The following is an 11,329-nucleotide window of genomic DNA, read 5'->3' as shown; positions in this document are numbered from 1 at the left end:
TTTTCTCATGTTGCTCCTAGAGGGAGTGGGTTTCCACTGAGCTCCATGGGAGGAGCCCCACTTTCTATCTCTAGGGAGGAAGAAGATGGATCTGAACAGTGAGTTGAGGTGTGCCCATGGTTCAGGACCCCCCCCCCCCGTGGGTTCCCTGTCTCTTAGCGTCCACTGTTTTCTCCTTTTCTACTGGGGCAAGGGCTGCATTCTCCATCTGTGCTTAGAATCGAGTGCGTTTGCCTGAGCCCAGTTGTCTGAAGATAGAAAGCCAGGCTCTCCGTTGAACAGTATGCCTGTTGCGAGCCATGATGTTTTGATCTCAAGACATCTCTCTTTTGTGTTCCATATTTCAATTGGCTCCAAACTCAGCAAGGAAAGGTGTATTAGTACGGTTCTCTTAATTCAATACATTAGTTCTTTGTCCAAGACCGTTGATAAATTGGGGAGAACTGGCATCTGTGCAGAGACAATACACACTGATGTATTAGAGATTTTTAAGAGGAAGATTGCTTTTGTTGGCTAATGGTCTGCGGGGGATTCTTTTCCCATTCAGCAATTCTCTCAGGAAAAACAAAGGACACATGATTAGCAAGAGTGCTGACAGAGAACGTGTCTTGTTTTTGAACCAATGCATTTTTTTTCACTTTCTTGCCTAATGCAAATATAACATAAATATCTTTATTCTTCTGGAATGGATAAACACTACGAAATTGAAGAAAAATTTGGAAGATGACTCTTGGATTTCATCCCTTTAACACAGTGATTATTTCCCACATGCTCCTTTTTTTTTTTTTTATCTGTATCCATGTTTTTCTAGATGCTTCCAGAAACAAAACACAGAGAATGCAGAAGCAAGACAAGCAGTCCGAGGATAGCGACCCGTAGAGAATCTTAATAATTTAGAGAGCACCATGAAATAGAATTTCCAACACTATAAGAATAATATCATACTCTAAAGGGAGGCTGACCAATTTTGAGTTGAAAAGCATAACCAGGACAGCGCTAGAGTAAATATTGTGACATCTCATTGGGATTATGAAAAGCATTCTATTTCTTGAATATTAATTGCTCTGTGGTTGGTGTGTCAGGAAAAGTTCCGTTTCTGTAAACCTTCCCAGGTTCATTCGAGTTTCGAAGACCTCTTTGGTCTCTTAAAACATGTGGCTTGGGGGCAGTCGGCAGCCCTGTCCACATGGGGGAGAGAGGGCGTTGGTCATCTGTCTGTGACAACACCTCTTTCATGCGCAGACATGTGGTCCCACAAGAGCTTGGGACACTCTATTCGCACAGTCATGCCCATTATAAAAACACAACATGGCAGGTCCGGGGAGAAGGAAGTCATAGACGGCTGCTGAGTGTTTTATGCATAATGATGACTTTTGCGCATTTGCAACTTTGTTAGAGACAAGAGAGGCTGACTCTGGCAGAAAGGAGACAACACAGTTCTATGCGCCAGGATTTCCAGGGTCCCCTCCATGGCCTGGCTCTCGGTGGGAAGCAAACAAGAAAAAGAACTTGTGTGCGGATGGAGAGCAGGGTAGAGCTGGCGCAGCATGCCTGGGGGACAGTCACAGCAGGTAGGTGACACGGTGAGGCTGCGGCTTCCTTCCTGTGGGCTTCTGGTCGGTGCTGGGGTTGAGTGCGGACCCTCTGGTCCAGGACCAGGACCAGCACCAGCCATGCAAGGGTCCTTTCTCCTGTGCTAAAATCCCGCAATGGTGGGGCCAGAACCCTTCCCTGTGCGACTGATTTCCTACGTGTATCCCCTGGACGAAGGTTTGCTGAACTTGTCACTGCACGATGATGTTGTGTTCTCAAAGACCACGGTTGGGTAATGCTTGAAAGCTTTTTGCATGAATCCGCCTTCCTTTTCTCAGATGAACGGAGGCCGCTCAGCGGGAAACCGTGGTGGGAACCCAGAAGTAAACACGTCTTTGGGAGAGTCACACTGTGTGTTTCTCCTCCGCTTTGATCCCACTGGTCGTGCCGAGCCTGCTGCCTGTCCCCTGCTGCAGATGCCCATCATCCCTGGCTTCCCAAATGTCCTCGCTCCTGTCCCGCCGGTGGAAACTAGGGACACGGGTCCATCATGTGTTTTTGTCAGTTCTGAAATCTCAGCAGTATGAAAACCAAAATTCTGGGCAGAAAAAGCATGGTGAACTTACATGAGACAGTTTATTGTTCATTAATTGCCCTTAGTGAGAATGTCTGTATATTTTGTGCCAAAATACCGTTGTGTTTTGTTTCTGGTGCCGGCCCAGCCCTCACAGTGGGTGAGACTCAGCGAATGTTACATGCTCCCACGTACCTTTAGATGATCTAAAAATCTCCTGATCCAAAAACAGCGAGACTCAAGGGTTTCGATGCGTTACCTTTGTTACCTAGGGGCAAAGTGGAACAGATTGTACAGGTACTTATGTGAGGGTCCAGCAGACATTATTATCTTTCCTTACTATCATAAAAGTCTGTTCATGTAACCGCCATGGAGAGTCACAACCCAAGCTCTTCCATCACCGTGAGCATCGTTCGTGTGGCTCTTTTATAACCACATCAACACACACATCAAGTAATTTTATCCCAAAATTGTGATAGAAAGGAAACCTACCATAAGAAGTCTTTCTAAAGTGGTTTTTTCACGCACTCCCCTCCCCTGGAGACCCATCCTGCTTGTTGTGTGGATCAACAGCCTGTTCCTTCTAATTGTTGAGTGACATCCCTCAACAGGAACGTGTGACCGTCTGATTGACCATCCATCTGGTGAAGAATGTTTGGGGGCTTCTCAGTTGGGCTGTTACAAATAAAAGTTCTATGACCATTCGCATATAGACTTTTTTTGTGAGCGTACGTTTCCAGGTCTCTGGGATTAAACACCCAAGAATGCAACCGCTGGCTTGTGATAAATGCATGTTTCATTTTGTATGACTCTTTTTTTTTTAATTTTAAAGATTTTTATTTATTTATTTGACAGAGATCACAAGTAGGCAGAGAGGCAGGCAGAGAGAGAGGGGGAAGCAGGCTCCCAGCTGAGCAGAGAGCCCAATGCGGGGCTCGATCCCAGGACCCTGAGATCAGGGCCTGAAAATGCACGTTTCATTTTATAAGAAATTGCCAACCTGCTTCCAGAGTGGCTCTTCCGTGTGTGAATGGTCCAGTTTCTCGTCCTTCTGGCCACCATTTGGTGGTGTTCGAATTATTTATTTTACCCATTCTGGTAGCTGTGCAGTGACCTCGTGCTGTGGTTTTAATTTGCAATTCCTTGTGGCTCGTGACCATGAACATCTCGCCACATGCTCATTTGCCATCTGTGGATCCTGTTTAGTAAAATGTCGGCGTCCTTTGTATGTGCTCAAACTGGATTGATCAGAGTGTTTTCCATTGGGTTTTGAGAGTCGTTTCGATCTTCTGGTTCCTGGTCCTCTATCAGATGTGAGGTTTGCAACATGACGTTCGGTTTCTCTCAATCTGTAGCTTGTCTTGCCAGACCTCTCACAAGGGCTTTTGCTGACCACAAGACCTTTACACTTGGTGAGCTTCAATGTATTAACTTTTCTGCCAATGGATTTTCTAAGTGTGTGTGTCAAGTCTAAGAACTTATTGCCTAACTCAATATCCCAAAGATTTCTACACTTAAAAAATAAAAATTTATACTTTCATGTTTGATATTTAAGGACATGCTTCATTTCAGTTCCTCTTTACATATTGTCTATAGATTGGGTTGTGATTCTTTCTTTTGCAAACGAATATCCAATGGACCCAGCTCCGTGGATTGAAAAGACCATATTTCTAACATTGAAAAGATTTTTTCCCATTGTCAGAAAACAGTGAGCATGTTTGTTTGAACCTATGTCCAGATTCTATGTTCTGCTCCATTGGCATGTGTCTGTCTTTCCATCGACACCACACTGTCTTAATTACCGTGGTCATACAGTAAGCCTTAATCCTCCTGGTGTTATCCCCACATCGCTCTTTATTTTGAAGATTGTTTTCGTCATTTTAGGGCCTTTCCCTTTCCCTATAAATTATAGAATGAGCTTGTCCATGTCTGTCAGAAATTCCTTGCTGGAATTTTGATAGAATTGCATTAAACTCATAGATCAATTTTGGAAAAACTGGTACCTTGACTGTATGGATTTTTCTAACCCATCAACATCGCATTTCTCTCCATTTTGTCATTTCCAGGGGACAGATGCTTCCAGGCCTTGCTATGTGCATGCCTAAGTATTGCACCTTTGAATTACACATAATACAATGTTATTAAAATAAGTTTCACATTATTAGTATATTAGTATAATGGCATATTAGTATATTAAAATGAGATTTATTTTTTAGCTCTAGATGTGTGTGTTTTTTTAATAGATTCCTCAAGATTTTATATATATATACACACACACACACACATATATTTGTGTGTGTGTATACACATACTTACATATACAGTCAAGCATTCATATTCCAAGGAAGAAGTAAAACTGACCTTATTTTCAATTGGCATGATTGTTTATATATATATATAAAATATATATTTAGAATATATTTATATTCATATTATTATATTTATATTTATTTATATTTATATATATTTATATTATTATATATATATATAAACAATCATGCCAATTGAAAATAAGGTCAGTTTTACTTCTTCCTTGGAATATGAATGCTCGACTGCAATGACTAGATCTTCCAGTAGTATTGACTAGTATTGACTAATGTGCGTGGCCTTCTACCTTGTTCTTGCTACCATGGGGAAAGCATGTAGTTTTTCACCATTAAGTATGATGCTAGCTACGAGGGTTTTGTAGGTAGTCATTATCGGGTTGAGTCAGTTTCTCTGTTGGTAACCTGCTGAGAATCTATGTCACGAATGAGTGTTGGATTTTGTCAAATGTTTTTGGTCAGTGGATGTAATGATAGGATTTTTCTTCTTTAGTCTGTTAATGTGGTGGGCTACATTGATTGGTTTTCAAAGGTGGGCCCAGTCTAGTGCAGCTAGAACAAATCTCCCTTGGTTGTGGTATATAATGGCTCGCTCTCTCTCTGTCTTCATCTGGTTTGGGTGCTGGTCATTCCAACCTCATAACGTCAGTTGGGAAGAGCAGCTTCTTCCATTTTGCAGAATAGATTATGCAGATCTGGTGTTAATTCTTCTTGAGATATTTAGTCTAATTCTCCAATGAAGCCCCCGGGGGCTAGAGATTTTTGGGGGGAGCAGCGCTTTATGCTATAATTTCAATGCCTTATATGGTTATAAGACTATTTAGGTTCTGTATTTCAACTTGGTTGGATTTTGGAATTTGTGGTATTTCGAGGCATTGGTTTATTTCTTTTAAACTGCAGCATATAAGTGTCGATCTGGCCATATCTTCCTCTTCTTACCCTTTCAAATGCAGAATCTGTGCTGATATTCCCTATTTCATTCCTGATAATGATGACGCATTTCTGCTCTTTGGGTGTTTGTCAGTCTTGCTAGAGGTTTACCAGTTTATTGATTTTTAAAAAAATAGCTTCTTGTTTCATTGTTTTTTTTTCCCTATATTGTATTTTTAATTTCATTAATTTCTGCTTTTGTCTTTAGTATATCTTTACGTTTGCTAACTTGGCTTTCTTTTGTTTTCAGTTTATTGAGGTAGGAACCAAGATTATCAATTTGTTTTTTCTTCCCCTAATAGAACCACATACTGCTATAAGTTCCCCCTCAGCATTGCTTTACGCACATGAAGTGTACTTTGTAGTATTGGATTCTTATTTTCAAGCTGTTCTTTGTGTTTTCATTTCCTTTGAAACTTGGCTCTTAGCCCATGCATTCTTTAAAACCGTTCTGCTTAGTTTCCACTTATTTATGCAAATGTTTAGGTAGTGAATGCTTGCGCGTATTCTAATTAAAAGAGGCAAACAATGCAAAACAACCCAGGTGCTGTACTTTCTCCCAGGTCACACCGCTCCCAGGGAATGCTACTCCTCCCAGTGCCTTCTGCAAATATGGCTGTAATATGATGTACGCGGAATGTGTTTAAACACAGATGGGTTACACTATACATTTCTTTCTAAGGTCTGCTTTTTTTTTTTTTTTTTAATACATGACATTGTATCTTAGAAACCATACCAAATCACATCCTGACTCCCACTCTCTTTTAATGACAGCATCAGTGTTTCATAGTATGTATTTAATGGGACTTGAGTGCATTCTACGGATGGGTAGACCTTTAGATCATTGGAAAATTTTTACATTGCAAGTTGGGCTTTAGTGAGCATACTAGAATAGTGGAGGTTCATCATAAATGTGCCTTCAGCTCATTTTATTGTAGCTCTCTGCCCCCAGCCAGAGGAGAGCAGGGCAACAATGGAGAAACAGAAGAACCTGGGGGAATCCTGGTTACCAGTCCCACTTGCTAAAGGCACGCACTTATTCGAACACAGAGACGGTGTCAACAAGCTCCTCCTGAATCTGGGAGTCTGCGGGTGTGTTGCACAGCTGGGCCGTCTCACCCCAATGCATGCAGGTTGAAGGAGGAGCCTGGACACCCGCAGGGGCTTGCAACGCACAAGGCCAATATAAATGGAATCTTTGGAGAAAAGCTTGGGATGATAACCCCAAGAGACAAGTAGCATCTTAAAAAATGTTGCCATTGTATATCCTCACCCACAATATATGAGATGCTCTTTATCAAGCCTCTCACCAATTTTGGAAAATAGTGCAATTTCTTGCCATTCTAATAGGCCAAAATTAACTAATTTCTGTTTTAAAATTTATTCTCTTATAAGTTATCTTGGCATGTGTTTAGTTGGTATTTATATTCTTCAATAAATGATCTGCTCACAGAGTTTGTATTTCTGTTGAGATTTTGTCATATTTGTGAAGACTAAAGAGATTTTTAAAAATATACGTAAGGATAATTTAAGGTAGGGACCCAGTTGTGTTTTTCTAAGGCAGCTGTACATTTAGTTCCTCCAGCATCATTTATTAAATCGTTCATCTGCCTCCCGCACTAATTTCAGTATCAATTAAATGATAAACTAAATACGTCTCCGCACACTCCGTTCTGGAACCGTGATGTACTCGTCTGCAGCCAATAACTACTGCTTCAAGTATAATTGCTTCTTAGTATATTTTTCTGTTGGAAAAGCAAATTTATTTGCCTCATTATTTTCTTTGATAAGAGTTTTTTAAATATGTGTGCATTTCTTTTTCCACCTAACTTCTAACCAGTTTTTAAGGGCCATGAAAATGGTCTGTTGGGGTTTTTATTGGAATGACCTCACCTTAATGTATCAGTTTGAGAAAAGCACTGAATTTCCAAAACAAGTGTATGATGTGTTTCTACATTGATTTAAATCCTATGATGGGTCTTTCAGTGTAGTTTTGTCATTTCTCCAGATGATCTTCAAACAAGTTAATTCCTAGGTACTTTAGGCTCATTGTTGTTATTTTAAGTATGAACCATTTGTCCCATGGCCCATTTTTCTAATTTGTTACTCTTGAGTTACTGAAAAGCTATAGAATTGTGGAATTGGTTATTTCTCAGTTATTTCTCATAGAACATTGTTTTCTCTGTAAGTAATGGCAGTTATGTACCGTATCATATCATATCATATCCCTATTCAATATCGACCCTCATACTTGCGTTGTATGTTGATTATTGGCTGAGTTAGGGTCATCCTTTAACTAAAAGCGTCCTTTTTATTATGTTATGTCATGTCCTGTCATATCATGTCATATCATATTAATTATATTATATTCCTTTTTATTAGGAATGCTTCTCATCCTTTCCTGTTCACACTTGATTTGCCGTAGGCACCTGGTATAATCATTTTTGAGCTTTAGGAAATTTCCATTGCTGTTCTCATTCCTTCCAGTGATTTTCATAATCACTCATTCTTTTGTTTCCAGCCTTGAAGTTCAGGTGACAAGCCTCTTTCCCCAGACTTAGACATGTGCAGTTTACATAGATCATTACCTGCTGAATCCTGAGATGCATTAAAACCTCAAAGACAGAGCCCAGTATCTTCCTTCCAAAAGTGTCTTCCCATCACACTGTCTACCTGTGACGGCTGTATCACCCTCTAACTATGGCCCTTGCCTCCGTCTGGGAACGGTCCTTGACGTTTCATTCGTTCAAGAAGAGAAAAAGGCATACTATGAACAGGTACACATACACATACATTCGTGCATGTATGTGTGTACATGAGTGCACGGGTGTGTGTGTGTGGGGTGTGTGTGTGTGTGCTGATGTGGAGAGAGAGAAAGGACACGTATCAAATTTATGATGCTAACTTTTCTCCCTAGGGAGAGAAATCAGATGGCAGACAAAACCAAAAACATTTTCTTTTTTTCTACAGGTTTTGTCTATTTATTTGTCAGAGAGAGTGAGAGAACACCAGCAGGGGAGAGGCGGAGGGAGAAGCAGGTGCCCCACTAAGTAGGGAGTCGGATGCTGGACTCGATCCCAGGACACGGGGTCATGACCTGAGCTGAAGGCAGACGCCGACTGAGCCCCCCAGGTGGCCCTCAAAAAGCATTTTAAAGTGTATTTATTATAACGCATTCTCTTAATAAAAGAACAAACTAAAACAAATCAATAAAATAAAAAGAACGATCTCAGGCAAATAATTCTGGGTGGTAAGCAAAAGGATGATTTTTACAATAGGCTCCGTACTTTCATCTATATTAAGATGTTTCTAAGGAAACGTTCCAAATCGAAGAGCACTGGGAAGTGGGAATAAAGAATGTGAATATTAATAAGAAATGGGCCTGCGGAGTATAAGGCAGGACTGTGAGCCAGGGAGCTGACATCATTAAAATGTCAATGTGCAGCCTGGCTCACTCCTACAAGGTTCTCTGTAACGTTGCTGCCCCTCCTGGATTTCTTGGTCCTACATTTCGTTAAAGGATGCTTCCCTGACAACCTCAGGCTTCTAGAAAACATGCAAATTCTGGTGAAAGGATTCCCTCCAGCTGTTCCCAGAGCGCCCCTGTCACTCCCAGATGCTCCCAGAGCGTCCCTGTCATTCGTCACCTACACACATGCAGGCATCGGGGTCACCTAAGAGGTGGCGTCTCATTCCGTGAGTCCCTGTGATGCTCAGGGCCCATTACAAAATTCCCTGATCACATTTAGTGCCAAGAGGAATGTACGTAGAAACAAGTGTATGGCACACTGTGGCTCTCCCCTCCACTCTGCGGTTTTAAAATATTTACGGACTGGAGGGGCTGCTCAGTCTTTAAGCGTCTGCCTTCAGCTCAGGTCATGGTCCTGGAGTCCTGGGACCGAGCCCCGAGTTAGGCTTCCTGCTCAGCAGCAGTCTGCTTAACACTCTCTCGCTCACCTGCTTGTGCTCTCTCTCTCTCCCTTTCGCTGTCAAATAAATAAATAAATCTTTTTTTTTCTTTTTAAAGAGAGAGCTGGAAATTTATATCCACAGGAAAACATATACACAGATGCTTTTAGCATCTTTATTCATAACTGCTAAAACTTGAAAGCAGCCAGGATGTCCTTCAGTAGCTGAAGAGGTAAATAAACTTTGTCCCATCCAGACAATGAAATATTATTCAGCACTAAAAAGGAATGAGCCATTGAAAGCATGAAGAAAACCTAAATGCATATTACTAAGGAAACAAACCCAATCTAAAAAGCCTACATACTGTATGAGTCCAAGTATATGACATTCTGGAAATGGCATAACTATGGGGTCAGTGAGAAGAGACACTGGTTGCCAAGGATCAGAAGGAGGGACAAATAGTCAGGACCCAGCGAATTCTTAAGGTCATAAAACTCCTCTATATAATACTCTAATAATGGGGATATGGCCTTATAAATTTGTCCAAACTCATAGAATATGCAACATCAAGAGGGAAGCTGATGCAAACTATTGATTTTGTGTCCATGTAGGTTCAACAATGGTAACAAATGGGCCGCTCTGTCAGCCCACTGACAGCTGACCTCTGGACACATCAGCAAGTCCAGCCACTTTCAGCAGAACCGCACCCTCCCAACTCACCAGCCCCACGCCCGACCGCAGTGAGCCCAGCGGACAACAGCGGAATTCCCCGTTGCCCCAGAGCTCCATGGGTAGTAATAAAAATGCGTTGCTTTTAACCCTGTGAGTTACAGGATGGTTTGTTGTAGAGCAAAACGTGATCGATAAGTCATCTGAGATGTTGGGAAGAATCAATACTGTGAACTCCGTATTTCAATACTTGTTCTTGACCTGACCGCCCAGCCAGTGGGGGACAAGCACAGTGTCTGCCGAGACTTCATTCTCTAACCTTGAGATGGTTAGATTTCTGTAGCTTAGCCTCCACGTAGTTTCACCAGGATGGGATTCTTCTAACCTGAGGAACCCATGATGAATTACAAGTCTGGGCACCAAGTTCGGAGCATAAGTGAGTCTATATCTTTACAGACAAGTAACCCAAGTGTCTTCCCAGGTGTCTTCTTTGTCACCCTGGCCCCACTCTGCTTTCTTTATCTTTACAGCATTGGGAGGATAATTTTTCCTCTGCCAACTGATGCCTAATGATTAGTGGCACACGGGTGAGTGGACAATAAGTGGTTTAGCAGGTGGAGGGGCCATGTCTATTCGTGTCAGTGTGGGGGCTCGGGGAAGAGGTGTCTTTGACCAACCTTTGACACCAGTACTACTGCTAATACCCCAGCTTAATAAAAACTGGGAGGTTTGGGACCTCAATGGGAAAGTATGGAGGGTTCTGATAAATCCTGTTTACACCATTTTATTGGAATATGATGGTGTCAAAGGTCGGTCCCTTCCCTGTCTGGAAAGTCCCTCGGGGGGGGGTTCTTTGGCATATGAATTCTCTAGAGGCCCTGCTCTAGTGAGATAAGGGAATTTCAGAGAAGACTTCTTTCTGTGTCTGCTGTAAAGATTGTTGGTCCCCTCAAGAACGTGTTTTGGATTTCACTGTGTGTCCCACCCTCACAGACACCCCAGCAAAAGATGCTGGGGTGAAAAGGCCCAACCCTCAGGACCTCAGAATGAGACCTTATTTGGAAATAGAGTTGGTGCAGGTGTAGTTAGTGAAGATGAGGTCATGTTGAGTAGTGTGGACCCCACATCCAATGCAAGTAGAGTCTTTGTGAAGAAATGGTCATGTGAGGACACGGAGCCACGGGGGAAGGCCACGTGGTAATGAGGTAGTGATTGAAGTTATGGAACAGGCAGGGACACCAAAGGTTGCCCACAAACTACTGTACCTGGAAGATACAAGGAAGGAGTCTCTTTCAGAGGGTGTAGACACTGACAATACCTTAGACTTCGAGCCTCCAGAAGTGTAAGAGAATAGATTTCTATTTTAAGCCACTGAGTCTCGTGGTACTTT

General features: G+C 42.0%; 1 long non-coding RNA gene across 1 annotated transcript; it reads left to right on the top strand.

Annotated features, from left to right (window-relative positions):
* Positions 1-1,390: 1,390 nt before the first annotated feature.
* LOC106004321 lies at positions 1,391-10,073 on the top strand. Its single transcript, XR_006607583.1, has 3 exons — positions 1,391-1,571; positions 7,883-8,138; positions 9,882-10,073. It is a non-coding gene; the product is annotated as an uncharacterized LOC106004321 (long non-coding RNA).
* The last annotated feature ends 1,256 nt before the right edge of the window (positions 10,074-11,329 follow it).

Source organism: Mustela putorius, unplaced genomic scaffold, assembly GCF_011764305.1.
Source record: "Mustela putorius furo isolate JIRA1106 unplaced genomic scaffold, ASM1176430v1.1 tig00000680_pilon_pilon_pilon, whole genome shotgun sequence".
Classification (NCBI taxonomy): domain Eukaryota; kingdom Metazoa; phylum Chordata; class Mammalia; order Carnivora; family Mustelidae; genus Mustela; species Mustela putorius.
The sequence above is the reverse complement of the archived record's forward strand: the minus strand, read 5'-3'. Positions and strand labels throughout refer to the sequence as shown.